Genomic DNA, 15,253 nt, shown 5'->3' on the forward strand with positions numbered 1-15,253 from the left:
GAAGTAACAATAAATCCAAAAGTTTCGTCAAAACGTTGTTATTAGATTGAAAGCATTAAATGATTGCAAATAAATTTGAGAAATTATTTATTATTGAATAACACTCATTATCATTAATACCATGAATTCATCCGCTTTACATAATTGTTGTTGATCCAGCATTTCCATTCATGTTCTTAGTTGAATATCAGATTTGTGATTGACATAAGCGATTGCACTAGAAAAATAATTGTTTTATTATTTTGGTAATACACATGAGGGTAAATAATAATTAATACTGTTGTGATCCAATATTCATAACACGGTGAAGAGTACATATTACAATCAAATTATGCTTTACTGTTAATTTAAAATAAACCAATTTTAAACATCAAATATATTAAGAATGTGATACAATAAAATTCACATATTCAGTCATATGCAAAAAGTAAAACATACATTTAGACTTTTTTACTGAATTCTATAGAACAACCATCAGTGAAATCCTATGGACTCTAAGCAATATGTGATAAAATAAAAAAAATAGTCAAAATATCAAAGTCCAAAATTATACAATGGAAATGATGCATTTAAACAAATTTTTATCAAAATAAAATAGTCTATGTAAGAGTTCAACTAAATATGTATATATTACTCATCACATGATCTGGGAAGTTAAAATACTTTTAAAAGTACAAGATAAACATTGAAATTACAGTTAAATTGAGAAAAACAATATTTTATAAAAACTCCCATTTTCTTTACAACACCTTACAACTAACAATACAAAAATATGATTAAAAATAAAATAAATTTTGATATGGACAATAATATTCAGGGTAAATGTGAATGAATTTGAAGAGTAATTTACAGAAATTCTAACAAAGCTCATAATAATAATATTTCAAAAATCAACCTGTTTATTTTGATTGTAATTGTACAAGAATTGAATCACATTTTATGTGCCATCAAACATATATAAAAATAATGATCAATATTGAGTTAAAGTGATGGAAGTAACAATAAATCCAAAAGTTTCGTCAAAACGTTGTTATTAGATTGAAAGCATTAAATGATTGCAAATAAATTTGAGAAATTATTTATTATTGAATAACACTCATTATCATTAATACCATGAATTCATCCGCTTTACATAATTGTTGTTGATCCAGCATTTCCATTCATGTTCTTAGTTGAATATCAGATTTTGTGATTGACATAAGCGATTGCACTAGAAAAATAATTGTTTTATTATTTTGGTAATACACATGAGGGTAAATAATAATAAATACTGTGGTGATCCAATATTCATAACACGGTGAATAGTACATATTACAATCAAACTATGCCTTACTGTTAATTTAAAATAAACCAATTTTAAACATCAAATATATTAAGAATGTGATACAATAAAATTCACATATTCAGTCATATGCAAAAAGTAAAACATACATTTAGACTTTTTTACTGAATTCTATAGAACAACCATCAGTGAAATCCTATGGACTCTAAGCAATATGTGATAAAATAAAAAAAATAGTCAAAATATCAAAGTCCAAAATTATACAATGGAAATGATGCATTTAAACAAATTTTTATCAAAATAAAATAGTCTATGTAAGAGTTCAACTAAATATGTATATATTACTCATCACATGATCTGGGAAGTTAAAATACTTTTAAAAGTACAAGATAAACATTGAAATTACAGTTAAATTGAGAAAAACAATATTTTATAAAAACTCCCATTTTCTTTACAACACCTTACAACTAACAATACAAAAATATGATTAAAAATAAAATAAATTTTGATATGGACAATAATATTCAGGGTAAATGTGAATGAATTTGAAGAGTAATTTAAAGAAATTCTAACAAAGCTCATAATAATAATATTTCAAAAATCAACCTGTTTATTTTGATTGTAATTGTACAAGAATTGAATCACATTTTATATGCCATCAAACATATATAAAAATAATGATCAATATTGAGTTAAAGTGATGGAAGTAACAATAAATCCAAAAGTTTCGTCAAAACGTTGTTATTAGATTGAAAGCATTAAATGATTGCAAATAAATTTGAGAAATTATTTATTATTGAATTACACTCATTATCATTAATACCATGAATTCATCCGCTTTACATAATTGTTGTTGATCCAGCATTTCCATTCATGTTCTTAGTTGAATATCAGATTTGTGATTGACATAAGCGATTGCACTAGAAAAATAATTGTTTTATTATTTTGGTAATACACATGAGGGTAAATAATAATTAATACTGTTGTGATCCAATATTCATAACACGGTGAAGAGTACATATTACAATCAAATTATGCTTTACTGTTAATTTAAAATAAACCAATTTTAAACATCAAATATATTAAGAATGTGATACAATAAAATTCACATATTCAGTCATATGCAAAAAGTAAAACATACATTTAGACTTTTTTACTGAATTCTATAGAACAACCATCAGTGAAATCCTATGGACTCTAAGCAATATGTGATAAAATAAAAAAAATAGTCAAAATATCAAAGTCCAAAATTATACAATGGAAATGATGCATTTAAACAAATTTTTATCAAAATAAAATAGTCTATGTAAGAGTTCAACTAAATATGTATATATTACTCATCACATGATCTGGGAAGTTAAAATACTTTTAAAAGTACAAGATAAACATTGAAATTACAGTTAAATTGAGAAAAACAATATTTTATAAAAACTCCCATTTTCTTTACAACACCTTACAACTAATAATACAAAAATATATTTAAAAATAAAATAAATTTTGACATGGACAATAATATTCAGGGTAAATGTGAATGAATTTGAAGAGTAATTTTCAGAAATTCTAACAAAGCTCATAATAATAATATTTCAAAAATCAACCTGTTTATTTTGATTGTAATTGTACAAGAATTGAATCACATTTTATGTGCCATCAAACATATATAAAAATAATGATCAATATTGAGTTAAAGTGATGGAAGTAACAATAAATCCAAAAGTTTCGTCAAAACGTTGTTATTAGATTGAAAGCATTAAATGATTGCAAATAAATTTGAGAAATTATTTATTATTGAATAACACTCATTATCATTAATACCATGAATTCATCCGCTTTACATAATTGTTGTTGATCCAGCATTTCCATTCATGTTCTTAGTTGAATATCAGATTTGTGATTGACATAAGCGATTGCACTAGAAAAATAATTGTTTTATTATTTTGGTAATACACATGAGGGAAAATAATAATTAATACTGTGGTGATCCAATATTCATAACACGGTGAAGAGTACATATTACAATCAAATTATGCTTTACTGTTAATTTAAAATAAACCAATTTTAAACATCAAATATATTAAGAATGTGATACAATAAAATTCACATATTCAGTCATATGCAAAAAGTAAAACATACATTTAGACTTTTTACTGAATTCTATAGAAAAACCATCAGTGAAATCCTAAGGACTCTAAGCAATATGTGATAAAATAAAAAAAATAGTCAAAATATCAAAGTCCAAAATTATACAATGGAAATGATGCATTTAAACAAATTTTTATCAAAATAAAATAGTCTATGTAAGAGTTCAACTAAATATGTATATATTACTCATCACATGATCTGGGAAGTTAAAATACTTCTAAAAGTACAAGATAAACATTGAAATTACAGTTAAATTGAGAAAAACAATATTTTATAAAAACTCCCATTTTCTTTACAACACCTTACAACTAACAATACAAAAATATGATTAAAAATAAAATAAATTTTGATATGGACAATAATATTCAGGGTAAATGTGAATGAATTTGAAGAGTAATTTACAGAAATTCTAACAAAGCTCATAATAATAATATTTCAAAAATCAACCTGTTTATTTTGATTTTAATTGTACAAGAATTGAATCACATTTTATGTGCCATCAAACATATATAAAACTAATGATCAATATTGAGTTAAAGTGATGGAAGTAACAATAAATCCAAAAGTTTCGTCAAAACGTTGTTATTCGATTGAAAGCATTTAAATGATTGCAAATAAATTTGATAAATTATTTATTATTGAATAACACTCATTATCATTAATACCATGAATTCATCCGCTTTACATAATTGTTGTTGATCCAGCATTTCCATTCATGTTCTTAGTTGAATATCAGATTTGTGATTGACATAAGCGATTGCACTAGAAAAATAATTGTTTTATTATTTTGGTATTACACATGAGGGTAAATAATAATTAATACTGTGGTGATCCATTATTCATAACACGGCGAAGAGTACATATTACAATCAAATTATGCTTTACTGTTAATTTAAAATAAACCAATTTTAAACATCAAATATATTAAGAATGTGATACAATAAAATTAACATATTCAGTCATATGCAAAAAGTAAAACATACATTTAGACTTTTTTACTGAATTCTATAGAACAACCATCAGTGAAATCCTATGGACTCTAAGCAATATGTGATAAAATAAAAAAAATAGTCAAAATATCAAAGTCCAAAATTATACAATGGAAATGATGCATTTAAACAAATTTTTATCAAAATAAAATAGTCTATGTAAGAGTTCAACTAAATATGTATATATTACTCATCACATGATCTGGGAAGTTAAAATACTTTTAAAAGTACAAGATAAACATTGAAATTACAGTTGAATTGAGAAAAACAATATTTTATAAAAACTCCCATTTTCTTTACAACACCTTACAACTAACAATACAAAAATATGATTAAAAATAAAATAAATTTTGATATGGACAATAATATTCAGGGTAAATGTGAATGAATTTGAAGAGTAATTTACAGAAATTCTAACAAAGCTCATAATAATAATATTTCAAAAATCAACCTGTTTATTTTGATTGTAATTGTACAAGAATTGAATCACATTTTATGTGCCATCAAACATATATAAAAATAATGATCAATATTGAGTTAAAGTGATGGAAGTAATAATAAATCCAAAAGTTTCGTCAAAACGTTGTTATTAGATTGAAAGCATTAAATGATTGCAAATAAATTTGAGAAATTATTTATTATTGAATAACACTCATTATCATTAATACCATGAATTCATCCGCTTTACATAATTGTTGTTGATCCAGCATTTCCATTCATGTTCTTAGTTGAATATCAGATTTGTGATTGACATAAGCGATTGCACTAGAAAAATAATTGTTTTATTATTTTGGTAATACACATGAGGGTAAATAATAATTAATACTGTGGTGATCCAATATTCATAACACGGTGAAGAGTACATATTACAATCAAATTATGCTTTACTGTTAATTTAAAATAAACCAATTTTAAACATCAAATATATTAAGAATGTGATACAATAAAATTCACATATTCAGTCATATGCAAAAAGTAAAACATACATTTAGACTTTTTTACTGAATTCTATAGAACAACCATCAGTGAAATCCTATGGACTCTAAGCAATATGTGATAAAATAAAAAAAATAGTCAAAATATCAAAGTCCAAAATTATACAATGGAAATGATGCATTTAAACAAATTTTTATCAAAATAAAATAGTCTATGTAAGAGTTCAACTAAATATGTATATATTACTCATCACATGATCTGGGAAGTTAAAATACTTTTAAAAGTACAAGATAAACATTGAAATTACAGTTGAATTGAGAAAAACAATATTTTATAAAAACTCCCATTTTCTTTACAACACCTTACAACTAACAATACAAAAATATGATTAAAAATAAAATAAATTTTGATATGGACAATAATATTCAGGGTAAATGTGAATGAATTTGAAGAGTAATTTACAGAAATTCTAACAAAGCTCATAATAATAATATTTCAAAAATCAACCTGTTTATTTTGATTGTAATTGTACAAGAATTGAATCACATTTTATGTGCCATCAAACATATATAAAAATAATGATCAATATTGAGTTAAAGTGATGGAAGTAATAATAAATCCAAAAGTTTCGTCAAAACGTTGTTATTAGATTGAAAGCATTAAATGATTGCAAATAAATTTGAGAAATTATTTATTATTGAATAACACTCATTATCATTAATACCATGAATTCATCCGCTTTACATAATTGTTGTTGATCCAGCATTTCCATTCATGTTCTTAGTTGAATATCAGATTTGTGATTGACATAAGCGATTGCACTAGAAAAATAATTGTTTTATTATTTTGGTAATACACATGAGGGTAAATAATAATTAATACTGTGGTGATCCAATATTCATAACACGGTGAAGAGTACATATTACAATCAAATTATGCTTTACTGTTAATTTAAAATAAACCAATTTTAAACATCAAATATATTAAGAATGTGATACAATAAAATTCACATATTCAGTCATATGCAAAAAGTAAAACATACATTTAGACTTTTTTACTGAATTCTATAGAACAACCATCAGTGAAATCCTATGGACTCTAAGCAATATGTGATAAAATAAAAAAAATAGTCAAAATATCAAAGTCCAAAATTATACAATGGAAATGATGCATTTAAACAAATTTTTATCAAAATAAAATAGTCTATGTAAGAGTTCAACTAAATATGTATATATTACTCATCACATGATCTGGGAAGTTAAAATACTTTTAAAAGTACAAGATAAACATTGAAATTACAGTTAAATTGAGAAAAACAATATTTTATAAAAACTCCCATTTTCTTTACAACACCTTACAACTAACAATACAAAAATATGATTAAAAATAAAATAAATTTTGATATGGACAATAATATTCAGGGTAAATGTGAATGAATTTGAAGAGTAATTTACAGAAATTCTAACAAAGCTCATAATAATAATATTTCAAAAATCAACCTGTTTATTTTGATTGTAATTGTACAAGAATTGAATCACATTTTATGTGCCATCAAACATATATAAAAATAATGATCAATATTGAGTTAAAGTGATGGAAGTAACAATAAATCCAAAAGTTTCGTCAAAACGTTGTTATTAGATTGAAAGCATTAAATGATTGCAAATAAATTTGAGAAATTATTTATTATTGAATAACACTCATTATCATTAATACCATGAATTCATCCGCTTTACATAATTGTTGTTGATCCAGCATTTCCATTCATGTTCTTAGTTGAATATCAGATTTGTGATTGACATAAGCGATTGCACTAGAAAAATAATTGTTTTATTATTTTGTTATTACACATGAGGGTAAATAATAATTAATACTGTGGTGATCCATTATTCATAACACGGCGAAGAGTACATATTACAATCAAATTATGCTTTACTGTTAATTTAAAATAAACCAATTTTAAACATCAAATATATTAAGAATGTGATACAATAAAATTAACATATTCAGTCATATGCAAAAAGTAAAACATACATTTAGACTTTTTTACTGAATTCTATAGAACAACCATCAGTGAAATCCTATGGACTCTAAGCAATATGTGATAAAATAAAAAAAATAGTCAAAATATCAAAGTCCAAAATTATACAATGGAAATGATGCATTTAAACAAATTTTTATCAAAATAAAATAGTCTATGTAAGAGTTCAACTAAATATGTATATATTACTCATCACATGATCTGGGAAGTTAAAATACTTTTAAAAGTACAAGATAAACATTGAAATTACAGTTGAATTGAGAAAAACAATATTTTATAAAAACTCCCATTTTCTTTACAACACCTTACAACTAACAATACAAAAATATGATTAAAAATAAAATAAATTTTGATATGGACAATAATATTCAGGGTAAATGTGAATGAATTTGAAGAGTAATTTACAGAAATTCTAACAAAGCTCATAATAATAATATTTCAAAAATCAACCTGTTTATTTTGATTGTAATTGTACAAGAATTGAATCACATTTTATGTGCCATCAAACATATATAAAAATAATGATCAATATTGAGTTAAAGTGATGGAAGTAATAATAAATCCAAAAGTTTCGTCAAAACGTTGTTATTAGATTGAAAGCATTAAATGATTGCAAATAAATTTGAGAAATTATTTATTATTGAATAACACTCATTATCATTAATACCATGAATTCATCCGCTTTACATAATTGTTGTTGATCCAGCATTTCCATTCATGTTCTTAGTTGAATATCAGATTTGTGATTGACATAAGCGATTGCACTAGAAAAATAATTGTTTTATTAATTCGGTAACACACATGAGGGTAAATTATAATTAATACTGTGGTGATCCCATAGGCGTGCACAGATTTTCATTGCAGATGCAGCATATAAAATTAAGCAGCCCATTTTTTAACAATCGGCCAAATAAATGTTGAATAGTCAAAATAATAATTATTGATCATATTATACACAGGCAGTGTTATTGTTACCCAATTGGTTATGATAATATCATTTTTTTTTTTAACAATTAACAAATCTTTACATACAAAATTTAAGGAAAAATTTGTTCACTACTTTTGAAAACACCAAGTTACAATTACTATCAGACTTAATTATTTATAATATAAAATAATTATATTATTTATGGTTCACATCAATTTTATTTACTTTATTAATTATTATAATTTATATTAAATTATTAAATAATGAATTGCCCCAACCGGCCCATAGACTAATCAATCAGCCTAAAAAATGTGGCAGATGCAGCATATGAACCTTCTGCTGCACCCGTGCGCACGCCTATACTCCCCTTCAACCAAAAGAGATAATTATATATTTTGGTACAATTAAATGTAAAGTGTTCACTATACTAAGAGCTATGATATGTGTTTTAAGATTATACATATTACATTTATTTAATTTAGAGTACCCAATTGAATCATGTGCTGTATGGCAATTTATACAATATTAAAACTATATTTGATAAATCCCACCTCAGTTTAAATCAATTTTTAATTTAGAAGGATTGATAAAATATGAATTTAATTTAATAACTGTATACGTATATATGATTGAATATTAAATCTATTATTTATTTGTGATTATATACTTATGAATCTTTATATTGTATTTATTATATTGTATATTTTATATAAACTTCATTATTTTATTATATATTTTTATACCAACATTGTTTTACCTATATAATTTATATTTCTTTATGTTTAATACAATTTAAAAACATATACTAAATAAAATAAAATGTATTAAATATTTAAATGAACGATAGTTTTTTATTTCATTACCTAAAAACCTATAAATTATTTGAAATTTGCTTACCACTTTTTGATGCAGCAATAATAATTTCAGTTATTATATGATCAGAAAATTTTATTGAAATTATAAAATAAACCTATTTGTTGGATATGAACAGATTATTTTTTTATCAGTAACAAATATATTTTATTGAAATGATAAAATTATTAATCTTGACAATAATTTTCTTTTGATTTGTTTATCAAATAATGTATCTTATTAATAATATATTTTATTGTATTGATCAGATATTTTTTTTAAATAGTGTTAGCCATGACAATATTATGTGATCAAATTAATAATGTAAATTTAATCAATATGATAAAATATTTGTTATTTTTCAAGATGATCATAAATTGACACTTTAATGTTGTTAGTTGGACAAATCTGTTTGTTAACTGAACAGTGACAAATATTGTGTTGATCAAATCTATATTTTTATCAATAATACCAAGGTTTTTTTTCCTGTGTGTATCAGGATCACTGTGTCTATTTCAAATGCGACCTTATATCCTAGTCCAAGGTAAGGTTATGTATGGAGCTTCATCCAGTCAAACTAAGTGTAAGTAAAATATTAATAATTGTAAATTGACATATATTTAAGTAAGCTCGTGAATTTTGACCGCAACATAAAATTTTGACCACAACATAAATATATTTTGTTAATTTAAAACGGTTATTAGTTATTAATTTCAAAAATGACACATGGTGTTAAGTCTAAAAATAAAGAACAAATTAGGGATACAATTTTTTGATTCACAAGATTTTCATATTAATGATTTTTTATGTTGTAAGTTATGGAAGTTTGACAACGATCCTGCTTTATCATTGTTTTCATTTTTCTAAGTTCTTTTTCCAAGTTTTAATATGAAAAATCAAAGTATTGTAATGGTCTGTTGTGTTTTTGTTTGTGACGATAACAAATGCATTAGCTTGATCCATGTGTTTGTAATGCAAACACTGACTAACTTCTTGATCCACCTGGCAGTCTTTATTGTGTCATGATTTGAAGCAGTATTTATTATCGACTGATAGAAAATGTTATATAATATATACATATTTATAAAGATTATAATTTATAAGTTATTTAATCAAATGAGTGCAGAATTTGAGCATAAAAGTTTGTATTTTCTTAGAAATAAATAATATTATCAAAAATGTTGTAATTGTACCCAGACTCCCCTACAGTATCCTTGCTGTATTCATTTAATATAATACATAATTAATAATTATTTACATTTTACACATGTATTTCAGAAACCATAAGAATTTTAAGAAATCACAAAAAATTATATTGATCAAGGTATATGAAATTTTATATGGCTGATGCCAAGTTTTGAGAAGAAAAAAACAAAAATATCAATTCTAAATTTATATCTTATAATGTATTGGTGTAATCATTTAGTTTATTTTATTTTACATAGTTAAAGTTAAAGTTAATATTTTAATTGTTTGTTTATATGGAGTAAAACTAAGTTCTAAATCACAATTTGGTGTTACATAACAGATTTATCCAATCTTACGCCTACCATCATTAAGACTTTAGGAAATAGAATTCAATCAGTGTCATTAAGATATGCATTATATATTACTTATGGAGCTAATTATTATTTGATCGTTTGATTATTTTATAATTTATTGTAAACATATTATAATATTATATTTATTTCAGTTACCTTTATAAATAAATTATTTATTCATGTTTCGTTAAAAAAAAATTGTAACCAATTAGAGAGTTAAATCATTTACCTTTTACATAAAAATTAATAATGAATATATAAGTGTAGGTACACTTGCAAGTAATTTACCAAACTAAATTGTTGTTCCTATTTTCTTTGAAATTAGGTTTCATATAGGTATAATAAAAAGTCAAGTTTTTGTTACAAATAGGTAACATTTTTTTTTTAAATAATTACCTATTTTTTGACACTTTTTTTTCAGTTGTTTCTGGTTCATCTAAAACAGAAAATACTATTAATTTCTGTTTTCAACAGTGTTGTGTATTTGTGTACTAAAATCTATTTGAAACTTACAACATGAGGTCCTAAAGCAGCCCAATCTCCTGTTTTTTGGCCTGGGAGGCCTTATCCTTAACAGTGATCGTTGTTGCTCTGAAACATAGATTAATCAATGAATTAAAAGTACTTTTTTAGTAGTTTAACATAATGATAATACCTTTATTATTGTTTAGATTCACGGACAACAAGTATAAAATATAAAAATATATGTTTGCTAAGTAGTACTTATGTTTAATAATATGCTTATTTCAATTAATAAAATCAAAATCATTAAATATAACACCTAGGTATTAAGTGTAATGTATATATTAATTATTATTAATGTTATGTTTGGCGAAGTTAGAATTAATGTCATGGATATTTTATGAGATTAAAAATTTAAGTTTTATTTACTGAAAATATTTATTATTCAATATTCATGATAAAAATTAAAACATAATTTTTCTGAGAACCAAATACAATATTATTATTATTATTATTTTTTTTTTTGAGGCTTCAGCAGCAATGGTCATTAGCTTGTGGAACTGTAGATTAATTCAATATTATTATTATTATCATTAAGAATTTGTTGTTTTACTTATTTGTCTCATTTATTTTATTATAATAATGTTAATGTATATTTAGTAAACGGAAGACAATTGGATAATGTTTTTGGCATTTATAATGGTGTTAAAGACATAACTCAATGCCATGAGTTATTGTTCAGTGACTTTGACACACTATCAATATATACACGTGAAAATATTAAAAAATGTGGTTGAGTAATTTTGTGATTAATATAGCACTGGGTGTAATTAATGAGAGAAACATATTGCGAGTTTATAAATAAAATAAAAAAATATTGAGCTGTGATGTAACGGGTCATTTAAATAATGATCCTTCAAAAAAGATTTAAAATTTGGATACTATAGTTGTTCCAAAAGAGAGTTTACTTGTAATGCCATTACATGTAAATGGAAATCATTGGGTAATTATGTTTGCAGACTTTGATAATCAATTCTATTTCTTTGACCCATTCGAAACTATGGAATATAATAAATGTAGACATAATTTTGTGTCCATACTAAGTGAACTGAAAAAAAATCATGTGTACGGGGAGATAGGAAATGCGTGGCCTGAGATGAATTTTCAACTATTTTCTGATTATTCTAAACTAACTGATGGTTATAACTTATAACTGTGGAGTTTATGTGTTGTATTATGCAGAGTGTATGATGAAAAATAAGATTAACAACGTAAAATTCAATAAAGAATTCAGCCCAGGAAATGATATTTAGAAAGGTGTTAAAAGATCTATTGTTGGAAAAATCTGATTTCATGAGAGATATTTGTTTGTATTGTGGGTTAGGAAACCACAATAAAAAACCGCGCCAAAATGCAGTACCTCCAGTTTTGTTGAATACAATGCTAAGGTGGTGTGGAAATCTGTTAAAATGTTTAAATATACTGGTATATATTTAACTTAGATAAATGTCTAGATACTGTACGTGTAAGTTCTGAAAACCAGATTTCACTTGTCATCCAATCTAAATATATATATATATAATATATGTACATAATATAGACATAAAAATTATATTCTTTTGGTTATCACCAACTAGTTATTGTTATTTCCATTACTACATAGAATTATGACACTGCATCAGTTACTTTTTCTAATTCACTGTTTAATACCTAATATGATGGCCAACTATTTGGATAATAAAATTTTTGTGGTCCAACTAATACACATTGACATGATCCTTCAACAAACAAATTATGTTTCAATTATTTTGAGACATTATATCTAAAAATTAATAGGTCATATTCTCAAAAATATACAAAAAATTGATTCTGGATAAACATGTTTTATGTATGTTGCGACTGGGCTAGAGATAAAACAAACAGTGCGGTAACATCCACTTAAGGATATTATAGATTTTATAAAATACATACAAATTTAAGAAATATTCATTAATATCATATATATTATATACCTTATGTCCTTATGAGTATACATAAAAATCAAAAGATTAATTTTCCTCTTACATATTATATTCATTAAACTTGCACAATTATATGAATTTTGGAGATTTAATAAAAACATAATTTTTCTTTCTTGAATAATTCTATAAAAAAAATATTAATTGCAATTACCTAGTTAACTAATACCATTACGATTTTAAGATTACCTTAACTCTTAAGTGTTATTCTTATTACATTTCTAGTGTGTTTTCTTGATTGAACTTCCATAATTAGGTAATTGCACGGATCACGGCTAATCATTACAAAAACAATTTTATGTTAAATTGACTGTAAAACACTAAAATGTCACGGACCAAGATACTAAGACTAAATAGTAAATACCACTTATAGTATAACTATACTTAGTATAGAAGTCTGTGCTAAATAGTAAATACCTACCAAAATGTAGATCATACTATCATAGTATTTTAGTTCGTGATTAATATACTGAGTATAGATTACGATAATTCCGTTATCAAAATATAATGATTAAACAACTATTGAACAGTGTAGCCGCAGAATTGATTGAAACCTAGTTTTATTCAAAATATCATTCAAAATTAATCCATTCTACCCGCCAGGATGGAAATTAAAAAAAAAAAAAAAACATTTATTAAAAGGTTTGTTTGCGCCGTTACCGATTCTGTGATTATTGCGATTGTCAGCAACAGCATTTGTGTGGTGGATGGGAGCGGGAGGGGTTACCCACAGTGTAAACTTTAATATACAACATAATATTATAACTAATCTTACGGACGCAGTGCGACAAGGGTATATTATACACAAAAAATATGTATAATAATAACAATAATAATAGTAAGCAATAAGCATCCTGGACATTATGACACAAATAATAATAATAATAATAAATCAAAACTTGTGATTTTTAGAAACATTAAACAATAATAAAAATAAGACCGGAACTGAAACTTGGTAGGACGACGTATACCCTAAACTGCAACAGCGCCCTTTTCAATCATCGACATACATCACTAGTGTGTTCTACAAAAGTTCGAAATATGTCACGCACACACACCGGTAGAAAAACGTGAGACTTGAGCTGTATGACAGACCAACTAAATGAGTAAATTAATATTGAATTAATTTTGATTTTTAGCAATGGATTTTATGAAAATTGAATTAGTTATAAAAAAAAGAAATTTAACAGTAGCAATAGATTTTTTTAAATTTGAATAAGTAATAAATAAAGAAATTGAACAGTGGCAATAGATATTTTCATAGGTCAGAAAAGTACAAAATACATTAATCAAACAACAATATATATTTGATAATCGGATAAGCAATATAATTTAATTAACACACAATTGGACGTTAGCAATAGATTTTCAGGGTTGAGATAGACAACTGACAACTTGAGTACAAATTGACGATTAACAATAGATTTTTGGGAACCCTTGAATACTGTAATCAAATATTTCTAGCGGGACGTACATATCACTATATCAGTCATCAAGATAGTTTATGGGAAAAAAGCACAACTCACAGGACTATCCGAGGAACGAGAGAACCTTTTTCCGTTCAATGTTGACTGTTGTTACGGTGTTGTACGATTGAGAATGATTTTTCGAGCGACATTGTCATTTATCTTAAATTTTAGAAAACATTTTTAGGGCTGGGATTTTGATGCATCTTTTTTTGGTGTATTGAACTGTTACTGATTTTTTTTGTTTATAATAATTGTTTTGATTTATGATTTTGGTATGAATTGATTTTTTTCAATATTTTTAATCTTAAACTGACAAATAAAAATAAAAATATGTTATAAATAAATATATATTTTTTTTGATTTTAATATTTAAAAAATGCCTTAAGCTGACAAATAAGTGATAAATGTATTGATTTTACAATAATGTGTGTGTTTATTTTTATTTATCAAATTTAATTTCACATAAGTTTATTATTCTGTAACCAAAAACTCAAAGAAATATAGTAATTGATATCTATTAAATATATTGTATATTTTGTATTTTTAATAATGTGGCAACGTTGCAAAAGTTAACAGGTAAAAACATTCTCAAT

General features: G+C 24.5%; 1 long non-coding RNA gene and 1 pseudogene across 1 annotated transcript; one reads left to right on the forward strand and one right to left on the reverse strand.

Annotated features, from left to right (window-relative positions):
• Window positions 1-11,024: 11,024 nt before the first annotated feature.
• LOC149060814 (uncharacterized) lies at window positions 11,025-13,605 on the reverse strand. Its single transcript, XR_016189405.1, has 4 exons — window positions 13,381-13,605; window positions 13,186-13,317; window positions 11,225-11,302; window positions 11,025-11,147 (listed from the first exon to the last, which is right to left on the reverse strand). It is a non-coding gene; the product is annotated as an uncharacterized LOC149060814 (long non-coding RNA).
• Window positions 11,714-12,670, forward strand: LOC149060815 (uncharacterized; annotated as a pseudogene).
• Window positions 13,606-15,253: the final 1,648 nt, after the last annotated feature.

This window comes from Diuraphis noxia, unplaced genomic scaffold, assembly GCF_037042655.1.
Source record: "Diuraphis noxia isolate RWA-SAM2 unplaced genomic scaffold, SU_Dnox_SAM2 contig0001, whole genome shotgun sequence".
Lineage (NCBI taxonomy): Eukaryota > Metazoa > Arthropoda > Insecta > Hemiptera > Aphididae > Diuraphis > Diuraphis noxia.